Source organism: Rutidosis leptorrhynchoides, chromosome 9 (assembly GCF_046630445.1).
Source record: "Rutidosis leptorrhynchoides isolate AG116_Rl617_1_P2 chromosome 9, CSIRO_AGI_Rlap_v1, whole genome shotgun sequence".
NCBI lineage: Eukaryota > Viridiplantae > Streptophyta > Magnoliopsida > Asterales > Asteraceae > Rutidosis > Rutidosis leptorrhynchoides.
Genome location: NC_092341.1, coordinates 173,405,229 through 173,415,118, shown reverse-complemented (window position 1 = coordinate 173,415,118; position 9,890 = coordinate 173,405,229).

Genomic DNA, 9,890 nt, shown 5'->3' with positions numbered 1-9,890 from the left:
GAGGAATGGAAATATGAAATCTTATGATCTATTAAAATTATGAAATGATTATTTATGATAAACTAATGAACTCACCAACCTTTTGGTTGACATTTTAAAGTATGTTTATTCTCAGGTATGAAATAAATCTTCCGCTGTGCATTTGCTCATATTATATGGAGTCATCCATGGCATATAGAGGTCCATTCATCGCAATGGTACCAGATGTTATTGTATTCGTTCAGAAGAATTTGGACGGGGTATGACATGTGGTATCAGAGCGGTGGTCTTAGCGAACCAGGTCTTGCATTAGTGTGTCTAACTGATAGTTGTTTAGATGCATTAGGAGTCTGGACTTTGACCGTGTCTGCATGTCAAAAGTTTTGCTTATCATTTCGTGTCGAAAATTATTTGCGGGGAATCACTTGCTTATCATTCTTAATCTAGACATATCTTACTGCATTGATTGCATGAATAGTGTATAGACAAAAATTCATATCTTAGCGTATCTGCTAATTCACATCTTAACGTATCTGTTACTGTAGACTTTATCTGACACGTTTCCTTATTTCCCTTCGTAATCTATGGAATCTTCTATACTATACATAGGTATTCTATGTAATTATAATATCATCCGATATCCGAAAATCATTTCATATCAAAAATCTTTTATCTAACCGTGTAAGATGAATTCTGCAACAAGTTCAAGTTCCTCGGATTTCGATATGGGTTTCCACTCGAGCTTCGAAAGTGGTGTAATCGGAATGAATCAACCAATCAGCCATCATCAATTCTGGATGAATTAAGAATGGGTTCGTAGTCGACTTAATCAATGGAGGTGAGAAGAAGTGATCCCTCTCACCAACCATATTGCCCTATTGGCAAAGAACCTGAAGTACTTACCGGCGAACCTATTCAAAACACCATATTCACCCTCATTACCAGGATATTTCACAACAAAATTATATGATATCCCAAACTCTGAACCTTATTCATCCGCTTGTTAAAACCGCCAATCATCCCAGAGTAATAGAAGAAGTCAACAAGCTTCGCGCTCTAGTAGTGGCTTTGGAGATTATGGTGCAAACTTTACTAGCTTTAACAACATCACCTGCACCAACAGTACCATCAGTAACAGCACCAGTACCATCAACAATCCATGCCTCAACATCTCATTCTGTACCTCGAGTATAATCATCGTTTTACGTATCGTTCTACATCAATTATCTTCGTTCTTCACGGTGATTAAGTAATCTCTAAATGTTTTAGAGATTATGTATTCTAGTTCTAACGGTAAACCAAATGAGTTTAATATCATATTAACTCAATGAATCCATGATTACATCTGAAGAAAATATATATGTATATATGTTTTCATAAAGATTGTAATTAAAAATTCTTTCGTACAAAGTGTTAATTATGAAAATATTTTAACGGGTAGGTAATACTCGAGGAATATTCAGATTTCACATTAATAAGTTACATTGTATATTCTTTGAAGCTGATTCAACAGTCGTTTATTATCCTACTTACGTCCACCGATATACAAATCTGTTCACCGCAGAATAACCATTTTTATCCAATTTCATATTAGGATTTTGATTTACCAGAATCCAACAAGTGGCATAATGAAGAAAACATTGGATAAAATAAAATTTGTTAGAAACAAACAAATTAACTATGAGAAATTCTATTAAGAATCCACGCTAACAAAATCCTAGCTAATTGTTCCTAGCTAACTGTTAATTCCGTAATACCTTTTATTTATCGCAATTTATTATTCGCAATTTATTTATCGCATTTTATTTATCGTAATTTTAATTCTTGTAATTTTATTTATCGTCATTTAATTTCTGTTATTTATTTTACGCACTTTAAATATCGGGACACGTATACAAGGTTTTGACATATCATATCGACGCATCTATATATATTATTTGGAATAACCATAGACACTCTATATGCAGTAATGCTGGAGTTATCTATACAGGGTTGAGGTTGATTCTACAATAATATATATAGTTTGAGTTGTGATCGAGTCTGAGACGTATACGAGTCACGACACGTATTAATTAATTCGAATATTATATATTAAACTATATGAATTATTAGACTGTCAACTGTGGACTATCGACTGTGGACTAATAAGATTGGACAATTAAAAAAAAATGAATTACAATATTGATTATAACATATGAAATTAAACAATTCTTCAAGTTTGCCACTTGATTTCATCTTAAATCTGATTTGTATCTTGACGATTACAATCTTCATTCAAACCCTTCAAACTCTTGAAAATACCTCGGATTGATAACCAATGATTCATATATGAGAGTGCTGATGAAGCAGCAAAAGCTATAGATGGTCCTAATGACCAGAAGCTTAATAATAAAGAATGGAGTGTTGGAAATGCTCAATAGAAAATTTGGTACTGAAAAACGGATTGAGCAAACCATGAAGGAGACAGAGGACAAATACAAGGACCAAACCCTATATTCAAAAAAAAAAAAAAAAAAAATCCAGATAATTCTATATCCGATGAAATTTTTAGAGAATATCTTGCTCTGTACTCATGTTAAATCTTGTGGAAAATCTTTCTTCATCAACCATCGATCTTAGAAATTCTGAAAATATCATCATAAATATCTTCGATATTTCTGAGGATATATTCATAACTCTTCTTGTCCAAAAATTATCTATCTCCTCGTGCTATCTATGTTACATCATAAAGGAAACTATTTTAGTTTCTAAAGTTCATTGAAATTCGAGTTTAAATTATGAATGAATTCTGGAGAAGTGTTGGAAATTGAAGCATGAGTTAGTATAATATAATGACGTCAGGCCAACGTGATTATATTACAGTAAGTCATGCTGAGTTTCTAATGAAACATGATGATGGTTCACAGTAGATCACACCCTCATCATGTACCATGTTACATAACTCTTTCATTCTACTTAACCTCCGAACATATCAAGAAAATATATTCTTGATAGCTCTATCCTCAGTAATTCTGGTAATATAACAAATCAAATCGTGCTATTACGATACTTCCTATTTAGAACATTATGATCAATCGAAACTTTATACCTACGAATTCTGGACCAGTATTCGCTTGAATTAAAGTCGGGAAGAGAAAACAAGAGCATGGAGCTCCGAAATATAAAAGGAAATATAAAGCTGATCACAAACACAGAAATTAAAAACCGTATATAACAATGCGTATAGCAAAATAAAGACATGGGAGAAGGGAAATAAAATAATTTCTAGAGCATAGTTGAAGTAAACATATTCCTCTGGTGGTAGTTGAAAAAGAAGAGTGATTGATACGATAATCAAGAAAATATCAAGGATTAGAATTGGATTAAGCATTTTCAAAATCTTTTGAAAATATGAACTAAGAAAGAAGGTATTGGAATGATGAAAATAATAAAATGGGAGAGATAAATTTATAGTGAAAATATCTGACAGAGCAATCGAGGAAGATTACCGTGTTTAATTATAGAGATCCTAATTTCCTTAAATCACGAAGAACCATATCTTATAGATTTCAAAGATTTTCTTTAAATCCCTTGAATTCCGGAATTCAACCATGACTAGTCAAAAGTTATGATGAAACTTGTCTTTCTCATTTCACTATTTAGTGATAGCTTCATTCGTACTCTTCGAGTAATCGAATCGTCTTATTCATATTACTCCATGATGATAAAACTCTATTTTGTCAACTCATATTCATCATGAAAACATTCTTATTGTTAGCCATGACGACCTCAATCAAATTTCGGGACGAAATTTCTTTAACGGGTAGGTACTGTGACGACCCGGAAAATTTCGACTTATTTTAAACCAAACTCTCGATACGATTTAATATTTTGACACGATAAGCAAAGTCTGTAATGTTGAGTCTAAAAAATTTTGAACTGTTTTCATACATTCATTTAACTTCGACTGCTTTTGACGATTCACGAACCACTATTTGTAAATAGATACATATATATTTAAATATTTGAATATATATTAACTTGAAATATAACTTGGAATAGTATACGATTTAATTAGTAGAATTTATTTACTACTTTAGTTATAAAACTTATTATTAGGATCAAAATTGTAATAATTAGCATTTGTTACAAAAACACACTTTACTTAACGTTTATTACAGTACTATCTTGGAACTTGAGGTTTTCTAATTAATATGGCTTAAATTCGAAAACAAAACAGTTTAATCTATATCTATCTATATCTATATAAGAATTGAGTCCTAGAAAAATTAAGTATGAGATAATAAATAGAGTTAACTCAATAAAATTTACTCATATAATTTATTATGATGGTAAAAAGATTTACTCTATCTCTCCTCTCTATATCTTAATATATAATACGGAGTATATAAACATTGAGTAATTAGTGAATTCCTAAAGTTGAATTCTTAGTGTACTTTAAGAAATGCTAAATGATAAATGGTAAATGATGATAAAAATATCTAAATCCATATCTTAAATTTGATCTTTTGAGAAAGTGAAACCCACTACATCACACCCTTCTTTCTCGTGAATACACATTCCCCACCATACTTTTGAAAAAGGTTCATATAATCCAACAATTTCTGTTATGGTTACCAATCACCAAATATTACATTTTTTTTATTCTTTGCATTCACGGTATTACTTTTAGTTTATTAGATTCATCTACCTACTATCTATCTTAGATATATAAATACATAATACATATGAATATTGAAGGAGCAACCACCAACAAGCCTAAGCCATCAACTTTTCTAGTTGATCACCAACACCCAAATACTGAAACCATTTTATTTCTTGCCGTTTCTCGATGATCACAACACTCATACCTTATCACCATTGACACCCAATTCTTTGTTTCCACTTTGTTCTTCGATTACCATGGATAAACCACCACCACCATATCATTCTGTTTATGTTCAAACGCCAACAACCCTCACTTTGATCAAAACACAAACACCACTCCACAAACCGCAACACGATTACTTGACTACTCGTTTCTATTTTGAACCAACGACAAGCACCATAGAACATCTTGAAATCCATCATCACAAACCGCCATCATACTATATTTTTCTACGCCACTTAGATCACCATAATCACACACAACCCGAAAATCCCCACCTTCGCAAAGCCCCACAAACTAACTACTATTACCTGCTGCTACTGCTTGAAATCTTTTCTGTTTTGTTCGCATAACCACAGACCCAAAAACCCCAAATAAGTTTCTTCTAATTTGCTGCTGTTTTTATTAAAGTAAAATGAATGATAAAGATATAGTGAACTTGCAATATGAGGGTTATATAATAAGCATTTTTAATACTCAAGTGGATCATGGATCACTTGTGGCCGACCAATGGTTCAATCAAAGAGGCGTATCAATTATTTGTTTTTCTATAATAATAAAAAGAAAACATGCATACAAGTTGATGGGGAAAGTGGGTCTAAAAGGTACAGCTCACTACTTTATGTACAGCTCACTACTTTGTTGTTCAAATAATAATAAGGAATCCAAGAATCGAATTACTAAATTGCCTAGCGACTTGAGCCGAAGCCCAATATCCACACGGGTTAGATTTGTTACCTGCGATGTGCTACTGCTACTACTTCTTGTTGAATGTATAAAGCAAACCCTCTTCGATCACAACTTGACACCGAGAATCACCATGCCTTAAAGTTGTGTTTGTTTCCTGTTTCTATTTCAATCGAATATAACCACCTACTGCTATTCCTTTGTCTGTTTTTTGGTCAGGTTCAATACAAAACCCCATATACCATTAACCGAGCACCACTAATTGAACTATCATAAATTACTCGCTTACTGATTATATTTTTCCTTCTTTCTAGTCGTGTACACCCATGGCACATGGTGGACTGCTGTAAAATTGATTCGATTGTTGTTGTTGTCACAACCTGTGCTGCTCGCCAATCTTTTTACTGCTATATCTGTTCAAAATTTTTTTTTGTTCCTTTTGTTGATCGAAAGCCACCAAAAACCTAATCCTTTTGTGAACTGATTGATAACTGGTCGAATAATTTTTTTTTTGTCGAAACGAACCTCCACAAAACTTGTAACTATCGAAGATTAATATATTGACTTGTTCCACGATCCTTACTTCTGGTTCCAATTTATAAAGCAAACACACCACTTGGGTTTCTTTTATTTAATTCATGGACTAAAGACTTATTGGGCCATAAATATACTAGTTGGACTTTTTAGTTGGGCCGAATATTGTTGTTGGGCTGAGATACAGCTGGTGTTTTCTGTCGGGCCGAAAGGATGTGTATGATCATGATGAATATAGTTTTAGAAAATGAGGGTAACAAATAGACGAGTTATAAATATATAAGGTGGTTATACTTTTAGATAAATAAGGTAGAGCAGATGGTTTGGGAGTGTTTGTGTGGAACGAGAGGTCTTGGGTTCAAGCTTGAGCTTAGGCATTTATTTTTGGAACTTTGTCTTAAGAGGTAGTCATCATCATCATTATTATTATTATTATTATTATTATTATTATTATTATTATTATTATTATTATTATTATTATTATTATTATTATTATTATTATTATTATTATTATTATTATTATTATTAACATTATTTTATCAAATAAATACTTATATAGAACATGTATAAAAAGTATATATATATATATACATATATATATAAATATATAACAATAACAATTGAAATAATATATATTAATATTAATATATAAATTCGTTCGATTACAATTATGTGTGTTAATATATAAATAAATGATATAGGTTCGTGAATCCGAGGCCAACCCTGCATTGTTTAGTTCAGTCGTATGCATATTTTTACTACAAAATATCGTATGGTGAGTTCATTTGATTCCCTTTTACTCTTTACATTTTTGGGACTGAGAATACATGCGCTACTTTTACAACTGCTTTATTAAATGCTTTTGATATACATTTTGAACTGCGAATACATGAAATGCTTTTATAAATGTTTTACAAAATAGACACAAGTATGTGAAACTACATTCTATGGTTGAATTATCGAAATCGAATATGCCCCTTTTTATTAAGTCTGGTAATCTAAGAATTAGGGAACAGACACCCTAATTGACGCGAACTCTAAAGATAGATCTATCGGGCCCAACAAGCCCCATCCAAAGTACCGGATGCTTTAGTACTTCGAAATTTATATCATGTCCGAAGGAGGATCCCGGAATGATGGGGATATTCTTATATGCATATTGTGAATGTCGGTTACTAGGTGTTCAATCCATATAAATGATATTTTTGTCTCTATGCATGGGACGTATGTTTATGAGGAATGGAAATATGAAATCTTATGATCTATTAAAATTATGAAATGATTATTTATGATAAACTAATGAACTCACCAACCTTTTGGTTGACATTTTAAAGTATGTTTATTCTCAGGTATGAAAGAAATCTTCCGCTGTGCATTTGCTCATATTATATGGAGTCATCCATGGCATATAGAGGTCCATTCATCGCAATGGTACCAGATGTTATTGTATTCGTTCAGAAGAATTTGGACGGGGTATGACAAACCAGGTCTGCATTAGTGTGTATAACTGATAAGTCGTTAGGATGCATTATTGAGTCTGGACTTCGACCGTGTCTGCATTTCAAAAGTTTTGCTTATCATTAGTGTCGAAAATTATTTGCTTATCATCCTTAAAGTCTAGACACGTCTTACTACCTCTATTGCATAGACAGTGTATAGATAAACTCATATCTTAGCATATCTGCTAATTCATATGTAAATTCCTCCGTGTTACTGTTACCTTTGCCTGACAGCTTTCGTAGATTCCTCCGTAACTTATGGGATTTTATTATTATATATGCATATGTAAATTATGTATTGCAAGATACTAATCTACATCCTATAATCTATTTCTTATCGAAAATCATTCATCTGATCTTACGAGATGAATCCCTCAACTAGTTCCAGTCCCTCGGATTCCGTCATGGAGTCCCACTCAAGCTCCGAAAGCAGTGTAACCGAAATGGATCAACCGATTAGCCATCATCTATTCTGGATGAATTGGCGCTGGGTTCGTAGTCTACTTAATCATTGGAGACAAGAAGAAGGTGATCCTTTCCATCAACCAAATTCACCTCTTGGCGAAGAACCTGAAGCACTTACCGGCGAACCTGTTCGAAACACCATTTTCTCTCTCATTTCCAGAGTATCTCGTCATGATTATATTCTATCCACAATTCTAAACCTTATTCATCCGCTCGTTCTGACTGATAATCATTCCGGAATAATAGAAGAAGTCAACGAACTTCGCGCTCGAGTTGTAACTTTGGAAAATATAGTGCAAAAATGTACCAGCTTCAACAACATCACCGGCACCAACAGTATCACCAATATCAATACCAGTACCATCAACAACCCAGGCTTCAACATCACATGCCTCAACATCTCATTCTGTACCTCGAGAATAATCATTGTTCTACGTATCGTTCTACATCAATTATCTTTTGTACAATGATTTAGAGATTGTGTATTCTAGATCTAACGATAAATCAAATGAGATTAATATCATATTGACTCATTAAAATCCATGATTACATCTGAAGAAAATATATATATGTATATATGTTTTCGTAAAGATTTTAATTAAAAATTCTTTTGTACAAACTGTTGATGGTGAAAATATTTTAACGGGTAGGTAATACCCGAGGAATATTTAGATTTCACATTAATAAGTTACACTGTACATTCTTCGAATCTGATTCAATAGTCATTTACTATCCTACTTACATCTACAGATATACGTATCCATTCACCGCAGAATAATCATTTTCATTCAATTTCATATTTGGATTTTGACCTATCAGAATTCAACAAGTGGCATAATGAAGAAAATATTGGACAAAATAAAATTTGTTAGAAACAAAAAAATTAACTATGATAAATGCTATTAAGAATCCACGCTAACAAAATCCTAGGTAATTATTCCTAGCTACCTGTTAATTCCGTATTACCTTTTATTTATCGCAATTTATTTATCGCATTTTATTTATCGCAATTTTAATTCTCGCAATTTTATTTATCGTCATTTAATTTCTGTTATTTATTTTATGCACTTTAAATATCGGAACACGTATACAAGGTTTTGACATATCATATCGACGCATCTATATATATTATTTGGAATAACCATAGACACTCTATATGCAGTAATGCTGGAGTTAGCTATATAGGGTTGAGGTTGATTTTACAATAATATATATAGTTTGAGTTGTGATCGAGTCTGAGACATGTACACGGGTCACGATACGTATTAATTAATTCGAATATTATATATTAAACTACATATGAATTATTGGACTGTTAACTGTGGACTATTAACTGTGGACTGCCAACATTGGACAATTAAAATGAATTAAAATATTGATTATAACATATGAAACTAAACAATTCTTCAAGTTTGCCACTTGATTTTATCTTAAACATCATTGTATCTTGACGATTACAATCTCCGTTCAAACCTTTCATGATTCTTGAAAACATCTCAATCGAGAGGATGAACCAACTGCATCTCATCTACGGAAGGAAAGATTTATGCATATAGTTATGCACCTGAAAAACTCTCGGAACCTGAGTAAACGTTTAACACGTATCGGTACTAGCTCCTTTGGCATTGTTATTTCTGAAAAATAACAATGCAAATCCTTTTCAAATTAGTAAATTTTGTCACAGCTCCAACAAGTCAACTTCGACTTTTCGTTCGAAACCATCTTATTATAACCTTGATGTATACGTTGTCTTTTCGTCACTGTTACCGAAGAACCGTTTATATCTCACCAGGTTAGTGAAATGTCCCGTTCTTATTGATTAAAAACGTTCCATATTAATTGATTTCGTTGCGAGGTTT